General features: G+C 41.8%; 1 long non-coding RNA gene across 1 annotated transcript in view; it reads left to right on the forward strand.

Annotated features, from left to right (window-relative positions):
• The window catches only part of LOC140696005 (uncharacterized), a 30,235-nt gene extending 13,685 nt beyond the window's left edge, over positions 1-16,550 (forward strand). The window contains exon 2 of the long non-coding RNA XR_012071910.1: positions 15,247-16,550. This is a non-coding gene — a long non-coding RNA (uncharacterized lncRNA). The remainder of the gene's footprint in view (positions 1-15,246) is intronic.
• The last annotated feature ends 2,454 nt before the right edge of the window (positions 16,551-19,004 follow it).

Here is a 19,004-nt window from a genome sequence, read left to right on the forward strand (position 1 = left end):
TGACATGTCTTATTTAAGAAGAAAGTGTGGGCGATTTTAGGTAAGATGGTCCTGAAGTAAGAACCAGATGCCTGGTAAAGTTCCAGTATAGAAACCCCCAGGATGGATGGGCCCAGAGCGAGAAGAGGGACACCTGCCGAGTGGGTTGATGGTTTCACGAGGCTTGGTGATTAAGCTTGTGATCTAAGGGTTATGATACGCTTGTTAACTGGAAATAATTTGACTTGATGTTCTATGCATGATCAAGGATAAGATGTACATGCTTATATGCATGGGGCAGATAATTTTATGTATAATGTACATATAGCACGTGAAGTGTGCTGTGACATGTAAGTATTGAGAAAATTCATGCGCATAAGCATGGGCTTGTCTCTGGTACTCTGATTATACTTGGGGTTTTTAATGCTCTATGGGATTTATCAGGGAATAGTTTAAGAAGAGTTCCAGCTTTGGGTGCTGGGGGTGGGGCTTTGGCCTCTTCCTTGAGTCTTAGGGAGGGCATGATCCTCCTTTTATGGTTTACAAGACCAAAGTAATCAATATACTACGAAGACTCTTCATTTTAAAAGGCGGTTTTCGATGATTCCTGCTACTGGTATAAGAATCAGGATTAGGGAGAAGTATAAGATGGATGCTACTTGGCCAATCGTAGTGAAGGGGGGTTCAATGGGCTGTCCTCCAATTCAAGTGAGGGTCAGTAGGTCGGCTGCTAGGATTCAAAACAGGCACTGGCTAATGGGGCGAAATATTATGCTTCATTGTTTTGATGTATGTAAGAATGGAATGAGCGCTAGGACTAGGATTGAGAGCACTAAGGCTAGGACGCCTCCTAGTTTATTAGGAATCGACTGTTGGATGGCAGATGCAAATAAGTATCATTCTGGTTTAATATGGGGTGGTGTGTTGAGGGGGTTAGCTGGGGTGTAGATGTCGGGGGCTCCTAGTAGGTCTGGCGAGAATAGTACTAGAATGAGTAGGGCTATAATTAGTAGCAAAGCACCTAGAATGTCTTTGATTGTATAGTATGGGTGAAATGGAATTTGTCTATGTCTGAAGAGATTCCTGTGGGATTGTTAGAGCCTGTTTCATGTAAGAATAGCAGGTGCAGTCCCGCCAGGGCTGCGATGATGAAGGTAGGATGAAGTGGAAGGCAAAGAACCGTGTTAGGGTGGCTTTGTCTATAGAGAAGCCGCCTCAGATTCATTCGACTAATGTGGTTCCAATGTATGGGATTGCTGAGAGTAGACTGGTAATACCTGTGGCCCCTCAGAATGATATTTGTCCTCATGGGAGGACGTAGCCCATGAAGGCTGTTGCCATCACTGTGAATAATAGGATAGCCCCCGTATTTCAAGTTTCTAGAAAGGCATATGACCCATAGTAAAGTCCTCGTCAGACGTGAATATACAAGCAAATGAAAAATATAGAGGCCCCGTTAGCGTGCAGGTGTCAGATGATTCAGCCGTAGTTTACGTCTCGACAAATGTGTGTGACCCATGAGAAGGCAGTTGTTGTGTCCGATGTATAATGTATTGCCAGGAATAATCCCGTTAGAATTTGTACAATTAGGCAGACTCCTAATAAAGAGCCAAAGTTTCACCAAAATGAGATATTAGATGGGGCTGGGAGGTCAATGAATGAGTTGTTAATAATCTTTAGTAGTGGGTGTGATTTTCGGATGTTGATCATTAGGGTTCTTGTAGTTGAATTACAACGATGATTTTTCATGTCGTTAGTCATGGTTTGAGTCCATGCGGGAATGAATGACAACATACATTGTATTTATTTTGAGTATTATTTTTGTGATTGGCTTTGTTAGTTTTTCTTCAAAGCCCTGGCCGATTTATGGGGGGCTTGGCCTGATTGTGAGTGGTGGGGCGGGTTGTGGTATTGCATTAAAATCTGGGGGTCTTTTTTAGGCCTAATGGTGTTCTTAATTTATTTGGGTGGAATAATGGTATTTGGTTATACGACGGCTATGGCCACTGAGCAGTACCCTGAAGCGTGGGTGTCTAGTAAAACAGTATTGGGAGCCTTCGTTTTAGGTTTGGTAGTGGAAATGGTTATAGCTGTTTATGTATTGAAGGGGGAGGAAGTGGAGCTTATTTTTAAGTTTAATGGGCTGGGAGATTGGGTTATTTATGTTATGGGGGATTCTGGATTGTTTAGTGAAGAGGCAATGGGGACTGCTGCTTTATACACCTACGGTACTTGGTTGGTGATTGTCACTGGTTGATCTTTATTTATTGGTGTGGCTGTTATTATGGAGATTACCCATGGTAATTAAATAGGATCGTAGCTAGGGCTAAAGTAACAAGGAATGAGAGGAAGTACAGTTTGATAAATCCCTTTTGGTTGGATACTAATGTGGAGGTTTTCGTTTGTATGAGTGAGAGAGTTTTTGGGAGGGCGGTTTCTAACCAGATTAAGTCTAGGAATAGGGATGCTGATTTTTGGCTTACTGAGAGGCCTAGATAGGGGATAAGACGGTGCATGATAGTGGGGAAGAATCCTAGGAGGTTGGAGAATTTGAATAATTTTGAAGAGTGGGTGAATTTTACGTTTTGGGTGATAAGGTTAATTTCTGTTGCTAGGGCGAAGCCTAGGATTGTTGCTGCAAGGGCGGTCAATTTTAGGTGATGAGGCATAGTCATTTGGGGGCCTGTTATGGGGGAATGTTGTTGGAGATGATAAATCCAGCAAAAATGCTTCCGATTAGCAGGCGTTTAATGGGATTAATAAGGAGGGGGTTATTCTCGTTGATTAAAATTAATGTAGTAAAGCATGGTTGCCCCAGGAGGGCATAGAAGATAATGCGAGTACTGTAGGTGGCTGTGAGGGGTGTGGCGATGAGAGTAGTAAGTAGGGCTCAGGTGTTGGTATATGACATGTTGGCGGCTTCAGTGATTAGGTCTTTAGAGTAAAATCCTGTGAGAAACGGAATTCCGGTCAGGGCCAGGCTGCGGATAGTGAGGGCTGTTGAAGTAAAGGATATGGCTTTGAAGAGGCCCCCTATTTTTCGAATGTCTTGTTCATCATTTAGGCTGTGGATGATGGAGCCCGAGCATATGAATAGTATGGCCTTGAAGAAGGCGTGTGTGCAGATATGCAGGAACGCTAGGTAGGGCTGATTGATACCAGTCTTTACTATTATTAGGCCTAACTGGCTTGAGGTGGAAAAGGTGACAATTTTTTTGTTATCATCGTGGGTAAGTGCGCAGATTGCCATAAATAATGTGGTTGCTCCTAGACATAATGTTACAGTTTGAACTGTTTTCTTGTTTTCTATTAGAGGGTAGAATCGGGTAAGTAAGAATACCCCCGCTACAACAATTGTGCCTGAGTGCAGTAGGGCGGATACAGGGTAGGGCCTTCTAGCGCAGAGGGCAGTCAAGGGTGTAGGGCAAACTGGGCAGATTTTCCTGCTGCGGCTGGAAGGAGACATATTAGGGGCATGTTGGGGTGGCCTTGGGTGAGGGCAGAGATTTGTTGGAATTCTCACACGTTTAGATTAGTCAGGAATTCAGGCCATGGCTGCTACAAATCCAGTGTCTCCAACACGGTTATATAAAATTGCTTGGAGGGATGCCGTGTTTGCGTCTGCTTGGCCGTGTCATCATCCAGTCAGTAAGAAGGATATAATCCCTACGCCCTCTCAGCCGATGAAAAGTTGAAATAGGTTATTAGCGGTAATGAGGATGAGTATTGTGATGAGGAATAGAAGCAGGTACTTAAAAACTTTATTAACGTTGTGGTCGGAGTGTATGTATCATACTGAAAATTCTATAACAGACCATTTCACGAATAATGTGACTGGTACAAACATTATTGAGAAGTAGTCTATTTTGAAGCTGAGTGACAGCTTTAGGGTGTGGACTGTAATTCAGTGTCAGTTTGAGATAATTGTTTCTTGTCCAGAGTGGATGAATATTGTAGTTGGGATTAGACTAATAGCAAAGCTAGATGTGATGGTGTTTTTTACAAAGAGGGGTTACAGGTTACTTCTGTAGATATTGGAGGTTGCTATCATAATTGGTAAGGTACTGAGTATGAACAATGTGAGCAATGTGAAGGCTGCGAATATATTTATTACTTTTATTTGGAGTTGCACCTAGTTTTTGGCTCCTAAAACGAACGGATTACTTTTATCCTTTAAAAGTTTGAAAAAGCCATATTGTTAACTATGGGGGCATGAATTAGCAGTTCTTGCATACTTTTTCGGTATATAAAGAGTTCTGATCTCTTATTGCTAGATTCACAATCTAGTGTTTTTCTTAAACTATGTTTACAGTACATGAAGCCCATGATGATCTTAGGGTTGAGAGATAATATAACCAGGGGTAGCATGTGTAGGGCTATGAGAGAATTTTCTCGTGTAAAGTTTGGCTTGATACTGTTGATGTGGTAAGTATATTTACCTCTCTGTGTCACAATAAACATATATAGGGAATACAAGGCTGTCATTATCATGTTAGCCCCTATTAGAATAATTGTGATGTTGGACCATGAGAATGAAGATATGATTACAAATAACTCTCCGATTAGGTTGATTGTGGGTGGTAGGGCTAGGTTAGTGAGGCTTGCTAGCAATCATCACATTGCTATTAGTGGGAGGAGTGTTTGTAGGCCCCGGGCTAGGATTATCGTCTGACTTTGGGTATGTTCGTAGTTTGTGTTGGCTAAGCAGAAAAGTATAGAAGATGTAAGTCCATGGGTGACTGTGAGGGTCGTGGCCCCCATATAGCTTCAGGGTGTTTGGATTAAGATAGCCACAATAACTAGAGCTATCTGGCTGACTGAGGAGTATGCAATTAGTGATTTAAGGTCGGTTTGACTTAAACAAATGGAGCTAGTCATAATTATGCCTCAGAGAGACAGTATTAAGAAGGGATATGCTATATGCTCTGTAAGGGGATTTAGAATAGTTTTAATTCATAGTATGCCGTAGCCCCCTAGTTTAAGTAGAACAGCAGAGCCAAAACTATTGACCCTGCAACTGAGGCTTCTACATGGGCTTTTGGTAGTCAGAAATGAAGGCAATAGAGGGGTATTTTTACCATAAAGGCCATTATGTATGCCAGTCATAGTAGTGCATTGGATTAAGAGTCAGCTATTGGTTGATTTCAGTACTGCATGATCATAAAGTTTAAGGAACCTGTTGTGTTTTGGATATAGACAAGTGCAACCAAGAGTGGTAAGGACCCCATCAGTGTATAGAAGAGAAAGTAGGAGCCAGCATTAAGACGTTCTGTTTGGTTTCCCCATCAAGTGATAATAATTAGGGTGGGGATTAGAGTCGCTTCAAATAGTATGTAGAATATAATTAGTTCTAATGCGGTAAATGTCATAATTAGAAAGGCTTGGAGTAGAATTAGCATAGTAATATATAGTTTTTTTCGAGTCACGGGCTCTTTGGACAGATGGGATTGGCTGGCGATAAGTCACGTTGTCAGGACTAGCAGGGCTGCTGACAAGGAATCTGAGAAAAATGTGAGTGAAAAGTTCATACTATTGTCTTATATTGATTATGCAAAGAGAGGCCGATGAGGCTAATCAGCAAGCTATGGGCTGTAGTGTTAATTCAGTTTATGCTATTCTTTGATAGCCAGGTCAGGGGGATCAGTGTGACAGTGGGCAAAATGACTTTTAGCTTTGTAGTAGATTAAGGTTCTGTATGTAATCTGTGCCATATGTGTTTGACATCATTACTAACAAAGCCAGGCCTAGTGCGGCTTCACATGCTGCGAATACTAGAAGAATAATAGACATCATGCTGGCTAGTGTAAGGTGTGTATTTAGAATTATTAGCGATGCTATTACAAATAGTGAAAGCATCATGCCTTCTAGACATAGTAGGGAGGACATCAGATGTGATCGATATATCAGGAGGCCGATGAGGGATATTATAAATGCCAGAATAATATTTATACATACTAGAGACATTTGATAATTATGAATTTAATCATAATCTAATGAATCAATCATTAATTTTATTTAAACTTATTACTATATTCAGTTCATTCTAGTCCTTTTTGGGTTCATTCATAGGCGAGGCTAACTGCTAGCAGCGAAATGATGAGCATGGTGTATAGGTAGTTTATTTGGGAGGCCCATGGTAGGGGGAGTAGGAGCGCAATCTCTAGGTCAAAGAGAAGAAAGGTAATGGCAATTATGAAAAATTTCATAGAGAAAGGCAGGCGCGCTGATCCTATAGGGTCAAATCTGCATTCATAGGGGCTTGTTTTTTCTATGTAGACATTTAATTGGGGGAGCCAGAATGCAATTAGCACTAGGAGTGATGCTAGGACAGTGTTTGTAAGCAGGGCTAGTATGAGATTAATTATCCTTTTTCGGGTTATACCGAAGCTAACTGATTGGAAGTCCGTTGTACTTTTTAATACTAAAAGGATAGGACCCTCATCAATAGATAGAGGCATAAAGGAGTAGCCACACGACATCTACAAAATGTCAGTACCAAGCAGCAGCTTCAAATCCAAAGTGGTGGCTGGACATAAAGTGGAATTTTAGTTGTCGTAGAAAGCATACGGCTAAGCAAGTGGAGCCAATGATGACATGAAGGCCATGGAATCCAGTGGCTACAAAGAAAGTGGACCCGTAGATGCCGTCTGAAATTGTAAAGGGTGCTTCGCAGTACTCTGAGGCTTGAAGTAGGGTGAAGTACCGTCCTAGGGCAATTGTGATAAATAGCGCTTGGAGTATGTGCGTGCGCTTGCCTTCTATTAAGCTGTGATGTGCTCGGGTGATTGATACCCCAGAGGCCAATAAGACAGAAGTGTTAAGAAGTGGGGCTTCCAGTGGGTTTAGGGGGTGGATGCCTGATGGGGGCCAGTACCCACCTAGCTCTGGAGTAGGGGCAAGACGTGAGTGGTAAAAAGCTCGGAAGAACCCAGTAAAAAATAAAACTTCTGAAATAATGAAGAGCACCATTCCGTATCACAGCCCCTTTTGGACTGCGGGGGTGTGGTGTCCTTGAAATGTGCTTTCTCGTACGATATCTCGTCATCACTGGTATATTGTTAACACATTTGTTACTAATCCTAGTGACAGTAGAAGGGTTGAATTAAAGTGAAATCATATGGTCAGGCCAGATGTCATAAGGAGGGCGGACAGGGCATCCATAAGAGGTCAGGGGCTGGGGTTTACTATGTGGTACGTGTGAGTCTGGTGGGTCATTAGGTGTTACTATGTAGGTATAGGCTTACTAGTAGAGTAAACACATAAGCTTGGATAAGAGCAACGGCGAATTCAAGGATTGTTAATAGGACTAAAGCAATAAATGTGATGAGGGCCGTGGGTGTGCTAATACTTATTAGTGCAAGTGTGGCTCCCCCAAGTAAATGTATTAGTAAGTGGCCTGCTGTAATATTAGCTGTCAGTCGTACGGCCAGAGCCACGGGCTGAATAAACAGACTGATGGTCTCGATGATTACTAATATAGGAATTAGTGGTGCTGGTGTACCTTGGGGAAGAAAGTGTGCTAGTGAGGCATTTGTTTTATTGTGAAAGCCGGTGACCACAGTTCCAGCCCACAAAGGAATTGCCATTCCCAGGTTTATTGACAGCTGTGTGGTAGGGGTAAATGAGTGTGGAAGAAGTCCTAAAAGGTTTGTAACCCCAATGAATATAATTAAGGATATAAGTATTAGGGTTCAGGTTTGTCCCTTGTAGTTGTGGATGGCTATTTGCTTTGATGTTAGTCGGACTAGTCACTGTTGGATAGAAATGAGCCGGTTGTTAATCAGTCGGGCAGGGGCTGGGAATAGCATCCTTGGGAACATAATAATGATGATGAGGATAGGGAGTCCTGTTATGTTGGGGTAAGGAAAGAGGCAAATAAACTTTCGTTCATTTTGTTTCTCAGGGGTACTCTGTTTACGGACCTTGCTGGATTTTAGCTCAGGGCTTGATGGGTAGGTGTACTTGGAGAATTTCAACTGGAATACGATGAAGAGGGTCAAAAATATTGATAAAATAGTAATAAATCATGTTGATGTGTCTAGCTGGGGCATGTCATTAAGGAGAGTCCTTGGCTCTCACTCTTTAACCTAAAAGGTTAACGCTATTTAGCTTCTTAATGAACTTATAGCATAAACGTAGATCACTCCTCAAAGTATTTCAGTGGCACCATTTCAAGGACAATCGGCATGAAGCTGTGGTTTGACTCACAAATCTCTGAGCATTGCCCATAGAAAAGTCCAGGTCGTGTCGACATTAGTGTAGTTTGATTTAAGCGCCCAGGAACTGCATCTGTTTTTAGCCCTAAGGAAGGGACCGCCCATGGGTGCAGGACGTCTTCAGATGAAACTAGCACTCGGATTGTTACTTCTATTGGCAGGATTACTTGGTTATCCACTTCGAATAATCGCAGTTCGCCCAGTTTTAGATCTGACGTGGGGATATGTAGGAGTCGAAGTTTAAATCCTCATAGGCTGTATACTCGTAGCTTCAGTATCACTGATGGCCCATTGTCTTAATGGTCAGGGATCGTATTCCCTGATTTTCATCCTAACCACCCTCCCGAATGGAGGAGGGATTTTTGTCCTTATTTAGTCTGGATCAGAAGTGTCATGGCATGTTGGTGTATGATGGGTACTTCTAATCTGCAAGGCTAATTTGATTGTAATGAGGGCATAATGAGCAAAAGGTTACATTCTGACACTGGAAATTCCTGCCTTTTTCCCCCTTTCTTTGTAAGTCTACAGGCCACTCATCACCCCAAAAGTCGTAACCACGTCAACCCAGAGGTTCCTGCTTTTCTTTCTCTGCCCCGGTGCTTACATGATGTGTGATTTTCTGTATTTGGCCTGTGCTCCTCCTTTCTGCCCAATTCCTGCCATTTGGTCTGTGTCCCCCTTTGCTCATATCTAGCTATCTCCCTGCTCTAATCGTTTGTTGATTTAAGACATCTTTAGAGTCATCAATATTAAGTATAATACCTTTACTGTACTTAGGTTTGATGACAGTCAAATAAGATCTTGTTGTATCTGTTTCAGATTTGTCAAAAAAATAGTAATTTGGTGTGATAAAAGTCTTATAAGTAAATTAAACGCAAATGAGATAAAAGCTTTTGGGTAAACAATTTAAAAATAATTACATTTTAGGAATGTGTTTTTGAAGTAATCTCTGCAAATATTTGGTATCTTAAAATTCTAGACTTGTGCTAAATTAAATGGTAGGAGTTTATTAAATAACTAGGTCATTCCCAAATAAAGTAAAATATTAGAACATTAATTACCAAACATTGGCTTCCCTTTACAGAGAAGATAAAGGTATTTGGGACAATTGATAAATATGTTTGGTGCCACACTAAGATTTTCTATAAGATAGATAAACAAGATTACACTGTATAGCACAGGGAAATATACACAAAATGTTATGATAAATCACAGAGAAAAAAATGTGACAATGAGTGTGTATATGTCCATGAATGACTGAAAAATTGTGCTGAACACTCGAATTTGACACAACATTGTAAAATGATTATAAATCAATAAAAAATGTTAAAAAATTATAATAAACTAAAGAATAAAGAAAAAATGGAAAAAAGTAAAAAAAAAGATTTTCTATAAGAAAACATGGGTTTAGAAATTATTATTGGTATTTGTCAATCTACAAAACACTAATGTAGAAGACAGTTCATAATTGCTTATTTCCTAGTTTTCACAGGAAATTAAGGATTTTAAGAGTTAAGTATTCTTATGTAAGTATGTAATTAAGCTACAAATAATGAAGAAATATTTTGGTATACGGTAGAAAAATGAGTGTATGTTTTCAGTAAAAGAAGATATAAAAGATAAGACTTCATTTTGCTACTTTAGAGTTGGTAGTTTCTAGTTGGGTGAACTAAGGGATGAAATAATATGGATGCAGAAAGTGACAGGTTATGGAAAAGGAATCCTGAGAAAAGAGTGTGTGTATTGTCAGGAGTGACTAAATGGATTTTTGTTAAAAGTCAGCTGGTAGAAGGCTGGGTTTTGATGCTCTCTGTTGAGAAAACAAAGTTTCTTAGTGCTACTTTTGATAACAGATTGTGTGAGTGTCTGTGCTTGTATCTGTTTTTGAAACCATTGTCACTTTGGTTGAGTAAATAAGTATTGTTTCACTGTGACCTATGATTTTATCTTACCAAGTGTTTCAAAACTTTTTAACAAGTTTTCCAAATACCAAATTTTGATTAAAGTTCCTTTGACCTCCTGCTAACTTTGAGAAGCTTCAGAGGGCCCCTTAAACATCCCAGTGAGAGATATTAAACTAATTAGACATAATTGGTATGTTAAATTACTTTAAAAATTATCAAGTGATTGGGGATAAAGCTTAGATTATATTGTAAAGGTAAAAGTCACTAATAAAGTTATTTGAAAATTCATATAAAACATTTTCATTTCGAAAAGGCACAGGAAGAGAAATGCAAGTTCCCCCAGAAGGGCTTTTGTTTTTATAAGGTTAGAATTCTGAAAAGATGTTTTTATCAGGCTGCCTTTTTTTTTTTCTTCAACTTTATTGCATATGCAATAATAGAGCCCCAGCTTAGGTATTTTCAGGGAGAGCTTTTCTTTAATTCCCAATTAAGTACTTGTAAGTTTTGTATATACATGAACCTGGCTGGGGTATTAGTGAGAGGCTGGCAACCTGTCATTCCTTCTTTTGTTTTGAAAGCTTTTATCTCCATTCTTAGGTTAGCTTGTCAGAATAAAATCGCTAGTGGGTTTCCCCACTGCATGCGACAGCTGCATGGCATGAGGTCTTTGCCTCCACCACTCTTGCAAGTTTCTCAGTCACCTGAGGAAGCCATTGCTGGCCAGGAGGAGGGCCCCGTCTTTGGAGTCAAATGGCTTCTCATATGATTTCAGTTTTGACAGACTCTATTAATGTAGCCAATTCAAGAAAAAAATGACAGGCCAGTTTCCCCCCTAATTACCCAGTCCAACCCCACTCAATGTTAACTGAACAAAGTCTTCCCAGTCTTTCAACTGAGGATAAAAACACTCAGTGTCTAAAGTGAGTAAAATCTTCCCAGGGCCTTTCACTGAGGATAACCTGGTCCTCTTCTTGAAACTAAAAGTTTCAAGGACAACCTACTACTCCAGAGAGGAGTTTAACACTATCAAATAAAACTTAGGATCATCAACCAATAACAGGTGATCCTAGAACCAGGAGACACCCAAATTCTCAGAGTCTGGACTCTGAGGAGTCAGATGAGCCCAAGAGGCCTCTGCTGGTACCAAGGCTCCGGGTCCTCATAGAGTCCAGGCGAAGGAGAGAAGTCTGCTCTGGGTCCCCTGTGGTCACCAATACTGTCGACTGAAATAACGCATAACGTGAAAGTTGAGAGTTATGTTTTATTTTGTGGACAATTCTGAGGACCTGAACCCCTTTGAGCCCAGGCTCTCAGGGAATGCTCCAGAAGAGGGAGGGGAGGAGCCAGGATATATAGGAGTTTTACAACAAAGACCAGGTAGTTAAAACATTAAAAACAAAACCAGACATCTCAAGTTAAAGAATTTAGCACTTTTCTGTGTATGGGAAGAGGCAAATGTCCGGGCTTATTGAAACCATCCCTTTGACAAGCACTTAGCTGTGAAGGGCCAGTATCCTGTCCTTTCTTATTCTGAGTCCCCTCAGAGTGCACTATTGTGGGTGCTGCAGAGGCTGGGCTGCTGGCTTGTCTGCACCCTGAGCTCACTGTGTGGGGTGGCGGCAGCAGCTGATGAGTGATGGCTTCAGCAGTCTTTGCACAAAAAATACTACAAGTCATATCAATAAACATAGTGGCTATCAGGAATAGGGAGTGCTTCTCTGAGGGGAGAAAAGCAGGAGAATTTTCCGCAAGAAAGCACAGGAACAGATACGGGTAAAATTTATAGCTGAGGTTCTTGTCTGTGGCAGCTATAGGTATACTCGTTACCGTAACAGAGATAAAGCTCATCTTTTATTCCAAGGAGGCTTTTTTGTTTTTTCTCTTTCCCTTGGAAAAGTTTGCAAAGGCTTTTTTGCCAAAGGCTATTCTCTGGTCCTTTTCAAAATGGCTGAACTCTTGTCTTCCTGTCTGACTATGGACAATGGTAGAAACCGAGGAATCCACTTTATTTTACATGAAGTTCAGACACTGGCATTTCCATGTGCCCTACAACCTTGCTGCTGCCGAGTAAATTGAAAGGCTCCAGTGTTTGGCACTAACTGTGGGGACCGGTGGTGGAAAGGCAATTTGGTACTGCAAGTCAGAACGAAAACCACAGGCGGTGGTTGTATTTTCTCACAATGCTGTTACTGGGTGCGTTTGGTGTATGGGTCATGACCTCCCTGTACTGTGCTGCTAAAAGATCTCAAATCTCCTCCCTAGCCTGAGGGCCGGGGATCAGCTCCCTCCCAGACTGGGTGACAGTGGTGGCCTCACTGCAAAATGAGTCTTGATGGCTGTGTCTGCACACTTGCTTGCTCACTGCCCCAGTTAGTGATTGTTTTAATACTTAGGTCAGAATGGGTCCACTTGCTAGTTCATTAAAGGGAAATATCTGCCCTTGTGGCAGCTGTTAACCTGAGGGGTAGTGAAGATGTGCCCCAGCTGCTGGTTTCCCTGGTAACTGATGAGCCAACTGGATGTCAGTTACCCTTATAAATATACAGCCCAAGTAGTGAAGATTGCTGCCATGTCCTGCCCTCTGCTGTCCATGGGGTGTCGCTCCAGGACCTTTTGCTTATGATCCCCTGTCCAATAAGCCATTGATATTTCTGCCGCTGTCTTTGGGCTCTTTCCTTGGTTCCCAGGCTGAGTAACTAGAAGGCTTGCAAGGCTGTGGGGTGCAGCCCACCACAAGCCTTCCCATGTTTAAAGAGACATGAATTAGATTCAACCCTGAGAAGTGGCAAAGTTTTCAAGGCACATGTGGGATGGGAGACAGCACTGTGGCTGTCTTAGAAGATAAAATCTGTCACAGAGTCTCCCTCCATTTCTCTTCCTCTGCAGTGATTTCTGTCACACTCACATTTTAGGATGTTTCTGCTCTGAGAAGACAAGCTTATCAGTCTGTTTTTATCTTCCAGAAAGTATTCAAAATCAGTTTTGATGATGTTCTCATTTCAAGGGATTTGGGTACAAGATGTGTTCACATTGCTGAATTTAATAATACAAAATACTTCCACTATAGCTGTGACAATGTTACAGATCTAAATCTCCCATCTTCATTTTTAAAATATTAGCTGAAGGAAATAGAGTTTTCTTTTCTAAAACCTTTCATATACTCTTAAAACAGTTAAAAACATAGGTGCCACCTTCCTTAGACCACTACAGTGCAGATAGGGCTGGAAGACTGAGCTTTCTTTCTCTGGCTACTCTCACATGCCTTCTTTCCTGGACTTGTAATGAAGTCCAGCAGGTACAGACCCCTAGGAATAGATCTACGGTCAAACAAATTCAGGTTTCTTAAGTTTGGTAGTGAGGGAGAGCACTCACCATGAAGAGCCATGAGGAGGCTCAGTAGGAAGGAGTGGGAAGGAGGTTTGTAGAGGGTTTAATGCTTGGACTACGTGATTCTCAGAAGGGGAGAGGGCATCAGCTCTGGACTATAGTATTTGCACTCTTGCAAGCTAGTGTTTGTACCAGAGGTTCTAGGAACACAGCAGAGCTGGGGTAGTCCTTGTCGCTTTCTTACAGATCACTCTGAAACAAGAGTTATGTTACTGACCACATTTCTTTAGAAAGATTGTTCTAGGTCTGTTAGGAACATCATGTCATATTTACCAATGCAACAGTACTAAACAGGATTCTGTTCCTGTTTCCTTGGAAAATGAAATACCAGGATAAAAGTGGAATAAAGTATATGAAAACCCAGTAGAGGAAGCTTTGCATTTGGGTTGTACAGTTGCTGCTCTGTTGTATGAAAGTGACCACATGGGTCAGATCCTTCAAGAGGATGGTCAGATATATCAGACATTAGTCTATGATGTGAGAAAACAGTGCTTCTCACCACTATATCCTTGGTATTAATAAAAGCAGTTTTTGAAGGTCAACTGCCCAACTTGGGTAGGAAAATAGAATTGCTGGGACTGTGGTAAGGATCTGGGATGTAAAGTCAATCATGGGGGATGGACAAAGGCTGCTATTAGAGTTAAACTGGAGTATTGTTGAGATTTTTCTGTGACCCTCATCTTCTGAAAGCCAGCAGTGTGATGATGAGACAGTAATGGATAGTAGAAGAAAGTGAATCACTTTCTGTGCAGGGATGGAGTGTAGAAGCAGCAGGCTGAGCATTTTTCTTGTGTCTGATACCACCATCTGCAGTCACCTCCCAAAGAGCATCCTGTCCGTGTCTATGGTTAAGTATTCTTTTTTTTTAACATTTTTTTATTGATTTATAATCATTTTACAATGTTGTGTCAAATTCCAGTGTTCAGCACAATTTTTCAGTCATTCATGGACATATACACACTCATTGTGACATTTTTTTCTTTGTGATTTATCATAACATTTTGTGTATATTTCCCTGTGCTATACAGTGTAATCTTGTTTATCTATTCTACAATTTTGAAATCCCAGTCTATCCCTTCCCACCCTCTACCCCCCTGGTAACCACAAGTCTGTATTCTCTGTCCATGAGTCTTTAGATTCCACATATGAGCGATCTCATATGGTATTTTTCTTTCTCTTTCTGGCTTACTTCACTTAGAATGACATTCTCTAGGAGCATCCATGTTGCTGCAAATGGCGTTATGTTGTCGGTTTTTATGGCTGAGTAGTATTCCATTGTATAAATATACCACATCTTCTTTATCCAGTCACCTGTTGATGGACATTTAGGCTGTTTCCATGTTTTGGCTATTGTAAATAGTGCTGCTATGAACATTGGAGTGCAGGTGTCATCCTGAATATGGTTAAGTATTCATACTGCACATCTTTCCAAAGAGAGTAGTTGTGGTCCAGGAACAAAAGTGAATTGATAATTACCCCAGGGAAGTGAGATAGTGGACCAAGAGAATAATCAGTTTTATTTTTTTATTTTTGTTTTTAATAAAGCATACGGCTGGTGACTTGTTTGTAGTTTAAGACTGGTTAGTAGCAGTAATGAGATGGTTCCAGTTCTGTCATTCTTCTGAACAAAGCCCCCTTCCTGCTCCTGCCTCTGCACAAGACCAAGACTTCAGCAGACTTGGGTCATCCTCAAAGCTGCAATCCTGATTGCTACCTAGATCTTGACAGGGCTTCTCACCAATCTTCTCTGCCCCAACCAGGACTCCGCACAGGCAGGATGTCTACTGGGAACTTTGACCAGCCGCAAGTGCCCAGCACATTATGCAAAAACCCATGTCCGGACATTGAGTTTGGGGTTTAAGTCCAGAGGAATCTCCTTGAGCTTGACCTGCACATAGAACTATTCCCAAATGATAGCCAGGAGCATGCTGCACATGGCTGGATTGGCTACCAGGTAAGGGGTGAGAGTGAATGGGAAGTGTAGATACCAAAATTTGATATGTACATGAAGTGGACAGTTGTAAATGGAATCCATAACTGACTCCCCTCGCAGGATGAAGCAGGAAACCAGGGCAGGGGTTAGCTTGTTAATGGAGAGAGCGTGCAAGGTTCGAAAACCCTCTTTCCCCAGTCTTTGAGCTTAAGCAATGCCTTCAAGTGTATCTGTATACATATGATACATCGAAGGTTTTATGAAATGTTTTTCTCATCTGGAGAAGGATAAATAAAAAATTTAATAAAAACTGAACACTCTGCCTAGTATGAAGAAATGAGTGTTACTAATTAGGATTGTACATTGATTGTATTTTGGTTCATGACTTACACCATGAGTCAGAAAGTTTTTGTGGATCACTAATTCCTGGCTGGAAGAATGTTTTGACTTCTAAGTGATAAACTATACTTCTAACTAAGAATACAAAGTTGAGTCAGTAGAAATTAGACGTGTAGTCCACTCACACACACACACACCCTGCTGACTGGCTCTTGGGTAAATGAAGCAAAGGATAAAACTGCTACCTGTATAGCAACAGCCTTCTGGATGATGGACCAGTAAAGAGCCAGGAGAAGGGGCCATATAACCAATGAAACATCTGAGCTCAGGTAGCAGACCTTAACTGCTGTCATCACCTTTATATTCATCTTGCTCTAATATTGCATGGAATACAACCTTGTTCCTTCAGTTCTGTCTAGAAAAGAAATATGGTCATAAGTGAACTCTTCATAGCCTTCAGGAGGACAACGAAGAGGTCACCTGATTTCAGTCATAGCCATCCGGAGGGGAAAGAATGCTCCATATATGAAACGATTTTGCTACGAGGCAGTGTTTTGGAGATTGAGGAAATGAGTAGTTACACCACTCTTACTGTTCCCATAGCCAAGAAACCGGCTTTCCTTGAGTCCATGGATGGTACTAGAAAGAATTTGGTCTGCTGGTGCAGGAACCACTGTATCACACCTGTGTGCTTCTGTATATGTGTTGCTGGCTGGACAGGATGAAAGTAGAGCAGTGATCTGATCCTAGCATCTGCATGAGCAAGCCAATATAAAAAGCTCTTAAAGTGTTGTAAGTTTGTCTGGTTTTTTTTTACCTGGAAATTGGTACATTACGTTCGTGATGACATCACAGTGATTTACTCTGTCTTATTCTGTAAACTAAAGGTCTGCCAAAAAACCCCAAAAAGTTACGGGTAACCCATTCAAAAAAAACCATGTAGCAGTGGGTGTGAATGCTGAGAATCCAGATGAAATGTGGCAAGTTTCTTATAAATCTCAAATTACGTGAACTTATTAGTAAAGGTTAAAGCAATTTAAATCTTTTTGTTATATCAATAAATATATTCTCTACGGCCAAGATGACGAAGTATAAAAGATTCTGAGCTTGCTTCTTTCATGAGCACACCAGAATTGCAACTATTTGCAGAATAACCATTGATGAAAAAGACTTGAACCCACTAGCAAAGATCTTCTACAATTGAAGACAGAAAGAAGGAAACACAGTGAGACAGGTAGGAAGGGTGGACTCAGATATACTCAATTTCCCTACCCAAAGGTGGGTGACCCACAAATTGGAGACTAATATTGCAGAGGTTCTCCCACAGGAGTCAGTTCTGAGCCCACTCAGGTTACCCAGCCCGGGGGTCCTGCACGGCTAACTGGAGCCCCCAAAGCATTTGGCTTTGGAGGACAAAGGGGCTTAATTTCAGGAGTACCAAAGGACTGGGGGAAGTAGAGTTCACTCTTTAAAGGGCACATAAAATCTCACATGCAGCAGGACCCAGGGAAAAAGCAGTAATTTGATGGGAGCCTGGTAAGACCTACCTGCTGGTCTTGGAGAGTCTTGCAGAGAGGTTGGGTGTGGGGGTGACTGCAGTTAACCCTAGGGACATAGACAGTGGTGGCAGCCATACTTGGGAGCTCCTTTTACTACGTGGGCATTGCTGCAAGCAGGTGTCATTCTGGGATCCTCCCTCTAGCTTATTAGCACCAAGACCTGGGTCCGCCCAACAGCCTATAGAGGCCAGTGCTGGGACACTTCAGACCAAGCAACTGGGTGGGGACATAGCCCCAGCTATCAGCAGACAGGCTGCTTAAGGACTTGCTGATCCTCCAGCCACCTTTAGACACACTTCTAGACTAGCCTCACCCACCAGGGGCAGATATTACACTCAAGAAAACCATAATCACAAAGCCTGGGGACCCAGGCTGCATCCAGCAGGCCAGAACCTCCTCCAGGACAAGCTGGACCCTGACCTTGCCACTAACAGGCCAACACATGGTTTGGGATACCATGGACCCAGTACCCAACTGTGTCAGGAAATGCCCTGCCTCCCCCCACAGCAACCTGACACCAGCTCTGGGGTCTCTGGGCCCTGCTGAAAACTTCCTTACCTGGGAAACAGTCACCCAAATCCAGGAAGCACAGAGTCCCATAAAGATTAACCCAAAGAGGAACACACCATGCCACATCATAATTAAAATGACAAAAATTAAAGGTAAGGAGAATATTAAAAGCACCAAGGGGAAAGTAACAAGAAAACTCCCGTAAGGTTATCAGCTGATTTTATAGCAGAAATTCTGCAGACTAGAAGGGAGTGGCAAGACATATATAAAGTGATGAACGGTAAAAACCTACAACCAGGAACACTCTACCCAATAACACTTTCATTCAGATCTGATGGAGAGATCAGAAAGCTTTATAGACAAGCAAAAACTAAGAATTAAGCACCGCCAAACCAGCTTTACAACAAATGATTAAGGAACCACTCTAGGCAAAAGAGGAAAAGCCACAAGAAAATTATGAAATGGGAAAGCTCACCAGTAAAGGTACCAGTAAATATAGAGTAAAGGTAGGAAAGCACTCAATCATAAGCTAGGAGGAAGGTTCAACAACAAAAGTAGTAAAATCATCTATATCCATAATAAGCAGTTAAGGGATACATAAAAAATTAGATATAAAATGTATCAAAAATAGTAAACCTGAGGGGAGAAGAATATGGATGCAGGGTTTTAAAAATGCATTTGAAATTAAGAGACTAGCAACTTAAAACAATCATCTGTCTATGTAGACTGCTGTATAAAAACCTCGTGGTAACCAGAAACCAAAAAATCTGTGACAGACAAAAGAAAAGGGAGCCTGGAAGGGTGGGAGGGCGGGCCTAGCTCCACTGGTAGAGTGCATGCTCCAGCATGCAGGAGGTCCTGGGTTCCATCCCCAGTGCCTCCTCTAGAAGTAAACTAAACTAAACTAAGAGACAGAGGGTTGGGTAACAAAAGGAAAGGGAACCCGGTAGGGTGGGAGGGCGGGCCTAGCTCCACTGGTAGAGTGCATGCTCCAGCATGCAGGAGGTCCTGGGTTCCATCCCCAGTGCCTCCTCTAGAAGTAAACTAAACTAAACTAAGAGACAGAGGGTTGGGTAACAAAAGGAAAGGGAACCCGGTAGGGTGGGAGGGCGGGCCTAGCTCCACTGGTAGAGTGCATGCTCCAGCATGCAGGAGGTCCTGGGTTCCATCCCCAGTG

This window comes from Vicugna pacos, chromosome 4 (genome assembly GCF_048564905.1).
Source record: "Vicugna pacos chromosome 4, VicPac4, whole genome shotgun sequence".
Lineage (NCBI taxonomy): Eukaryota > Metazoa > Chordata > Mammalia > Artiodactyla > Camelidae > Vicugna > Vicugna pacos.